The sequence below is a fragment of the Symphalangus syndactylus genome, chromosome 21 (genome assembly GCF_028878055.3).
Source record: "Symphalangus syndactylus isolate Jambi chromosome 21, NHGRI_mSymSyn1-v2.1_pri, whole genome shotgun sequence".
Lineage (NCBI taxonomy): Eukaryota > Metazoa > Chordata > Mammalia > Primates > Hylobatidae > Symphalangus > Symphalangus syndactylus.
Genome location: NC_072443.2, coordinates 6,467,274 through 6,476,171, shown reverse-complemented (window position 1 = coordinate 6,476,171; position 8,898 = coordinate 6,467,274).

Genomic DNA, 8,898 nt, shown 5'->3' with positions numbered 1-8,898 from the left:
TAAGGAAAAGATTACTCAGCCATACTGTTTAAAAAGGGACTGGAAGCAGACATTATTTAAAGCACATCTCACACTGGAAGCAGACATTATTTAAGGCACACATCATCAGTCGTGCATGCCATGTTGGGCTCTTTATTGATAGTGAAAACAACAATGAATGTACACATTATGTAGATCGCCCTTGCTTAAATTATTTTACATACAGAAATCAAGTTTCTTTATTTCCCAAGGAAGAGATAATGTTGACGGTTTGCAACCGTGCTGAAGATGAATGCTCTCTTAATGCTGTCTAAAGGGTAAACTTGTAACTTACGGCAAATAAATGTCAAGGTGAGACACTGACTTAGATATGATGCTTGCCCATAAGGGCTATCTCTCTGTTGTACTATAGCTCATGGGTAGATTTATCATTTGCCTCACTTAAATAGATCCAGCCTTGTCCAAACAATATACCACTGCGTCTCAGTTAATTTAGTTGGAAAATCTCTTTGCTCGGTTTTCTTAGACCACATTAATAGATAATGCATAGAGGTACATTTTAGAGTGTGTAAATCTTTCACAAGAGATATGTTTGCTATTGCACTTGAATAAGAAGTCAGATTTTCATTCCTTATGCCCATGATGTAAATAAAAGAAAAAATGATTAGCTCTTTAGTAGTCTTACTGGGTGACACAAGGATATCATATGGTCTAATAAGAAATTAATACAGAACATTGCAAATTAAATGACATTGTGCTGAGTGAGTCTGCCACCTTTTTTCATTTAGGCATCTCTAAAGATGAAAGAAGCAGAATGCTTTCTTAGTTACTGCAATAAGATTATTTAATTATAATCATCTGGCTATGGCTTAGTTCATGACACAAGATAATCTAATGTAGGGATTGCAGAAGGGAGACGAGGTAAACAGGGGTACAAAGCGGGAAGAAGAAAGGTGTTTCATTTCCTTTGATGGGGATCAAAAAATATATTTGATTATTTGGGATTTCCCAGAGTTTTGTTTTGTTTTGTTTTTGAGGGGGCCTAGACTATGTTAACTAAAAAACTCAGCCTATCAGGATTGTTTAAGGAACACTCAGTCATGTCTCTATAATCCACAAAATTTGGTAAAACAATTTCATAAAAGTGAAGGTAGGCAAAACTTACCATAGATCACAATGAAGAATTAGAAGGCTTTCAGAAGACAGATTCATCCCATGTTCTGCTTTAAGACTATCTATTCTACCACAAATTGTTTATACAACTTCTGCCTATCCTTGTTTATTTTTTAAATACTTTGTTTCAAAGTATAATTTATGCTGTCTTCTTTTTCCCTACCTAATATGCAGAAATGTAATGGGCAGATGAAGTGTTTATAAATTTTTGTTCCTTCTGTCGAGAAAATGGGTATCTAATAAATTAAATTTTCATAAATCATTGTTATTCTGAATCACTAAGGAAAGTAGATGTGGCTGAATCTTACTTGATTTATGATTCAAGCAGGAAGAAAATGAGTGGTTTGATGGATGTGAGAGAAATAAATGGCAGCATAACTAAATGAATTGAAAAATCCGAGTGACTGGGGGACATTACTTAGTGCTTAAGGCTGTTCCTGGCATGTAGGCATAGGAATGTAGTACTCTTTTTGCTTATTTAGTGAATAATTATTTAGTAATTAAGAATGCAGTACTCTTTAGTGTAGTACTCTTCAGTGAAAATTGTTTCTTTTATAATAAGATAGTTCTTTCTGAATTCAAAATCAAAATCAGATTCAGTTAATGTTTATTGAACATCTACTTTGTGACATATTTGTACAATGTACTTTAAAATACATTGTTATTCTATCATATGCTATTTAAATTATTATAATTGTAGTGCTTTCCGAGTCATCTGCTCATCTCTGTCCTATATTTTCACAACATTGTTGGAAAGATTATTGTTTGTAAATTTGTCATTTATCTTTTTATTGGTTTAAAAACAACACGTTCCTATATGTTTCTTATAGTGTTACTATCACAGAAATATTCAATATTCTGGTTTATATTCAATATTCTGGTTTATATTTAATTCAAAAATCATAATCTTCCCACATACTTTTTTATCAAGTACTAGAATTCTTTCAGTGCAGGAACTGAATAGTTATTGTGCAACTAAATGTAGTGATAAACTCAAGTTTAATTCTTAGGTGTCATGCTGAGCAAGTGAAATATGCTGTCCTCTATGCAGGGGAAAATGGAGAGAACAGATTAAAGAAAATTTATATGAGAATACTTTCTTATGTCCCAAATAGCAATGAAATATGCATGTATATGTGCAGGTGTGAATATATATGTGTATATATATGTGCATGCATGTGTGTGTATATATGTGTATGTATTTGATTAATTGCTGTCTAGATAATAAAGCTCTGAATAAAACAAATATAATTACATTACTTTTGACAGGAGCCTGGAAGTTTAATTAAGAAAAATTGAAAGATTCAATAATGGGTAAATAAAATTATAATTTCTCTCACTGAGACACCTGCCTTATACTACATTGATTCTGCAAATGAAAATTGCCACGTCGTGCCCTGCAGGAACTGTCTCTGCAGCTAAAGCTGTTCTTCTCACGGTTCTCAGAGAACACGTAGGATGTAAACAAAGTGCTTTGACAGAATTTTTTAAAAACTAGGTTAGTTAAATTCTGAATTTTAAAGGATGATAAATAATCAATCTGAGTAAAACAGCTGACCTGAAAATGTTTGTAGACAATATATTTAAATGCATAAAATAAATTAAATCAATGACATTGATATTAAGATACTACAGATAAGCGAACATTAAAAAGTGAGTTTGCATGAAGTCAGGTAAGGAACTGTAAAGTCAGAACTGACTAGAATCTTCTAAGTACTTTATCCTATGAAGTAAGATTATTTTTAAGTACATTACATGCTATAATAAATAGTTATTATTTTTCTAATGAAAAATTGAAAAACTGATTCAGAAGTTACAAATGGTTAATAGTTAATATGTTGATAATATTTACAAAATATAAAAACACATGACAATGTTTTCTAAAATACATTCTCTCTTAATAAGCCTATGTATTGACTAGTCAATACACAGTGAAATAAACATGTACCTTAACTTGTCTTACTTTAACTCTATATACTTTGAAGGGATTAAATAGACTAGACAGGGTGAGGGGAAAGAAAAGGATAAGGAAGAGAAGAGGGGGTCCAGGGGAGAAAGGTGCAGAGACTGAGAAAGATTGACCATATACCATAAATCTAAAAGGCCCATGTGTGTGTCATGGTAGGTAGGAGCATGCACATGGTACATGTACAGGAGAAAATAGTATTCATGTTTCATATGTGCCATATGCAAAAGAAAAATAAACCATATAGAAAATTCAGTTTATTGTAATAGAGATGTACAAAGGAAAATATCATAAAGAATTTTGTTTTTGTATTCTTAAATTATTACTTGTAGCATCTGCTCAATTTGCACTTGATATTCGTAATTTGGAGAGAAAAATTAGGGAGATGGGAAGGATGAAACTAGAATGCATAGAACAAGTTCTTAGGATTAGTCAATTACGCAAGTTTGTAAAGCTAACTATTCTAGTTTAAAAATGACTAGTAATGAGAACAAAAGTTCTTTAAAGTTCATGGGGGCTTTGTAATATTTTAATTGCTTCTTTTGTGTTGAAGAACAAAGTACAAATCATAATGATGTTGAGAAACGATGACCAAATGGAGATTAACGTGAAAGCACTCAGAAAATCCTTTCCATTTTTATTCATACCTGAACTTTGGGCACATACTTCTGTTTAATGAATATTGATGTGATAGGCAGAAAAACATCATCTGTTCAAACATAGTCGGTAGTTTAAGGTTTCATTTTTCTATCAAACATCTTGCACACCAAGTGATTTCATCAACATATTCAAATCAAAGCCTAGCACTTATTAAAGGTCACTTGTAATGCTTTGAAACATAAGACAGAGAAGACAAGATTTTAACCTAAAAACATTATAATGGAGTTTTTTCTAATAAATTAGTAATTAATATTTCATATTTGCAATAATTCATTAAATTCTACTAATAATTTCAAAATCATTTATACAAATCTCATTGTAAGCATTTAGTTTCTGATGTAAATGTTTTTAAAATGAGTAGGAAAAAATGTTATTTAATAAATGGTACTGTGACACCTGGCTTACATTGAAAAACATTTTGAGCTTCAGTTCTGACCATATATTATATAAGCACACATAGACTAAAATGCATTTTATAAAAATGCAGTTACACAAGTAGAATTTATAGGAGATTATTTCATCTCGTCTTGAAAACTGACCTGTAAAGAAAAAAATAAGGCTTCTTTTTGGAAAAGACATATAGATTTGTATGTATATATATATATATATATATATATATATACATATAAAAATGTCTATACATTAAAATCACCATAAACATACTAATTTTAACACTTTCAGGTTAACACTTTCAGCTCTGAAAAAATGACAGTCTTATTAATGGAGAAAATGTTCTGCCACAAGTAGGAATGATGTATAAAATAAAGTTTTTAAATGTATAACTGGGCTCACGTACACACACAAAAGAAACCACAAAGGCATGGATCCATACAAGGCGAACAATTGGATTCTAGACAGCTCAATTACTACATCACCTTCTAAAGCCTGCATTCTAGCTGGAAAAAGAATGAGAGAAAAAGTATCTGCTAACAGAGAAAAAGAAAGATAACAAAACAAAACAAACAAAAAAACACCAAGAAAAAGCTTATCTCTGCCTGGGCTACTGGTGAAAACAGACAAACAAACAAAAAAAAAACACAAAAGCTTCCCTTGATACTTTTTCTAGAAAAGAGGTATTTTTCACTCTAAGAAATAATCATAAAAACCATTCCTGTGAGAGTCATAGTTACGCTCTTTTGACAACTGGAAGGACTCACTAATAATGCTAAGTACCAGGGATTCACACAGCTGCACAATCACCATCACTACTGAAAATAAAGCTCATGACTAAAAATGACAAATCACATGAGTAAGAAATCCACCATGAGCAAGAGTGCAAAACCAACAAATTAAAGACTGAGCAGCCCAAGAACTTGAGCTAATGTAAATATTATTCAAAATAAACTACAAAATAAATAAGGGCTAAAAGAAAAACTTGAAGCTGTAAGAAAAGAATACTAAAGTAAAGAACATGTACATTTAAAAATGAACCAACTTGAAAACATAGAAATGAAAATAAGTGAAATGAAAAACTCTGTGGATAGCATAAACAGATATAACTGAAGAAATAATGTAAAAAATTCTTTTTTTATTTTTATTTTTTAATTTTTTTATTATTATTATTATACTTTAAGTTTTAGGGTATATGTGCACAATGTGGAGGTTTGTGACATATGTATCCATGTGCCATGTTGGTGTGCTGCACCCATTAACTCGTCATTTAGCATTAGATATATTTCCCAATGCTGTCCTTCCCCCCTCCTCCAACCCCACAACAGTCCCCGGAGTGTGATGTTCCCCTTCCTGTGTCCATGTGTTCTCATTGGTCAATTCCCACCTATGAGTGAGAAGATGTGGTGTTTGGTTTTTTTGTCCTTGCGATAGTTTACTGAGAATGATGGTTTCCAGGTTCATCCATGTCCCTACAAAGGACATGAACTCATCATTTTTTATGGCTGCATAGTATTCCATGGTGTATATGTGCCACATTTTCTTAATCCAGTCTATCGTTGGTGGACATTTGGGTTGGTTCCAACTCTTTGCTATTGTGAATAGTGCCGCAGTAAACATACGTGTGCATGTGTCTTTATAGCAGCATGATTTATAGTCCTTTGGGTATATACCCAGTAATGGGATGGCTGGGTCAAATGGTATTTCTAGTTCTAGGTCCCTGAGGAATCGCCACACTGACTTCCACAATGGTTGAACTAGTTTACAGTCCCACCAACAGTGTAAAAGTGTTCCTATTTCTCCACATCCTCTCCAGCACCTGTTGTTTCCTGACTTTTTAATGATCGCCATTCTTACTGGTGTGAGATGGTATCTCATTGTGGTTTTGATTTGCATTTCTCTGATGGCCAGTGATGATGAGCATTTTTTCATGTGTTTTCTGGTTGCATAAATGTCTTCTTTTGAGAAGTGTCTGTTCATGTCCTTTGCCCACTTTTTGATGGGGTTGTTTGTTTTTTTCTTGTAAATTTGAGTTCATTGTAGATTCTGGATATTAGCCCTTTGTCAGATGAGTAGGTTGTGAAAATTTTCTCCCATTCTGTAGGTTGCCTGTTCACTCTGATGGTAGTTTCTTTTGCTGTGCAGAAGCTCTTTAGTTTAATTAGATCCCATTTGTCAATTTTGGCTTTTGTTGCCATTGGTTTTGGTGTTTTAGACATGAAGTCCTTGCCCATGCCTATGTCCTGAATGGTATTGCCTAAGTTTTCTTCTAGGGTTTTTATGGTTTTAAGTCTAACGTGTAAGTCTTTAATCCATCTTGAATTAATTTTTGAATAAGGTGTAAGGAAGGGATCCAGTTTCAGCTTTCTACATATGGCTAGCCAGTTTTCCCAGCACCATTTATTAAATAGGGAATCCTTTTCCCATTGCTTGTTTTTGTCAGGTTTGTCAAAGATCAGATAGTTGTAGATATGTGGCATTATTTCTGAGGGCTCTGTTCTGTTCCATTGATCTATGTCTCTGTTTCGGTACAAGTACCATGCTGTTTTGGTTACTGTAGCCTCGTAGTATAGTTTGAAGTCAGGTAGTGTGATGCCTCCAGCTTTGTTCTTTTGGCTTAGGATTGACTTGGCGATGTGGGCTCTTTTTTGGTTCCATATGAACTTTAAAGTAGTTTTTTCTATTTATATCTGTGGGAATAATTTACAACAAAGTACAAAGAAATAAAGAAAGGTGAAATAAGCTAGAAAATTTAAGAGATGGTATAACATGAGGTCTATTATATTATGAATTGGAATTCTAGAAAAAGAACATAAAATCTGGGAGGAGCAATATTCAAATAAATGATGGCAAAGAAATTTCTAGATTTCCTGTTAGATAATGTTCAGATTCAAGAACAGTAGGCCCCAAGCAAATCACAAAATACCCCAAAGAACCAAAGCAATCTCAAGTAAAAAGAATAAAGCTGAAGGCATCAAACTATCTGACTTTAAAATATATCGCTACGTCATGGTAACCAAAGCAGCGTGGTATTAGTACAAAAACAGACATATAGACCAATAGAACATAATAGAGAATCTAGAAATAAATGCATGTATTTGAAGCTAATAGATACTTGACAAAGGTGCCAAGAACATCCAATGGGCAAAAGACAGTCTCTTCAATAAATGGTGCTGGGAAAATTGGATATCTATATGCAGATTAATAAAACAAGACCCCAAGCTCTCACCATATGCAAAAATCAACTGAAGATGGATTAAATATTTAAACATAAGACCTGAAACTATACAACTACTAGAAGAAAACAGGTCTTCAGAACCTGGTCAAGGCAGGTTCTGAACAAATTCAGAACAATGGTCTAGGCAAAGGTTTTACAGCTATGACCTCAAAAGCACAAGCAACAAGAACAAAAATAGACAAATAGGACTATATGAAACATAAAAAGCTTCTGCATGCAAAAGAAACATTCAGTAGAGTGAATAGGTATCCTGTTGAATTTAGAGAAAATGTTTGCAAATTATTTATCCAACATGGGACTAATATCCAGAATATACAAGGAACTTGAACAACTCAACAGTACAAAAAAGTGGACAAAGGACACGAATAATTTCTCAAAAGAAAACATGCAAATGGCCAACAAGTATGATCTGTTTTGTCTGTGTCCCCACTGAAATCTCAACTTGAATTGTTTTTCCCAGAATTCCCACGTGTCATGGGAGGGAACTGGGGGAGGTATTTCAATCATGGGGGCTGGTCTTTCCCATGCTATTCTGGTGATAGTGAATTAAGTCTCACTAGATCTGATGCTTTACCAGGGGTTTCTGCTTTTGCTTCTTCCTCATTTTCTCTTGCCGCCGCCGTGTAAGATGAGCCTTTCACCTCCCCTCATCATTCTGAGGCCTCCACAGCCATGTGGAACTGTAAATCCAATTAAATCTTTTTCTGTGTTTCCAGTTTTGGGTATATCTTTATCATTAATGTGAAAATGAACTAATGCAAGGTATATGAAAAAAATGCTAAACATCACTAATCATCAGGGAAATGCAAATCAAAACCACAATGAGCTATAATATTACCACAGTTATAATGGTTATCATTTAAAAGACAAAACAACAGATGCTGGCAAGGATGAAAAGAGACCTCTTTCATCATTGGTAGGAACGTAAATTAGTACAACTACTATGGAAAACAATATGGAGATTCCTCAAAAATCTAAAAATAGAACTACCATATGATCCAGCAATCCCATTACTGAGTATTTATTCAAAGGAATAAAACAGCATATCAAAGGGATACCAGCACTTACATGTTTCTCGTAGCACTGTTCACAATAACAAAGATATGAAATCAATCTAAGTATCCATCAATGGGTGAATGAATACAGAAAATGGGGTATATGTTCACAGTGGATGACCGTTTGACCATAAGAATGACATCTTGTCGGCTGGGTGCGGTGGCTCACGCCTATAGTCCCAGCACTTTGGGAGGCCGAGGCTGGTGGATTACGAGGTCAGGAGATCGAGACCATCCTGGCTAACACGGTGAAACCCCTTCTCTACTAAAAATACAAAAAATTAGCCTGGTGTGGTGGCAGGTGCCTGTAGTCCCAGCTACCTGGGAGGCTGAGGCAGGAGAATGGCGTGAACCTGGGAGGCGGAGCTTGCAGTGAGCAGAGATGGCGCCACTGCACTCCAGCCTGGGTGACAGAGCGAGACACCGTCTCAAAAAAA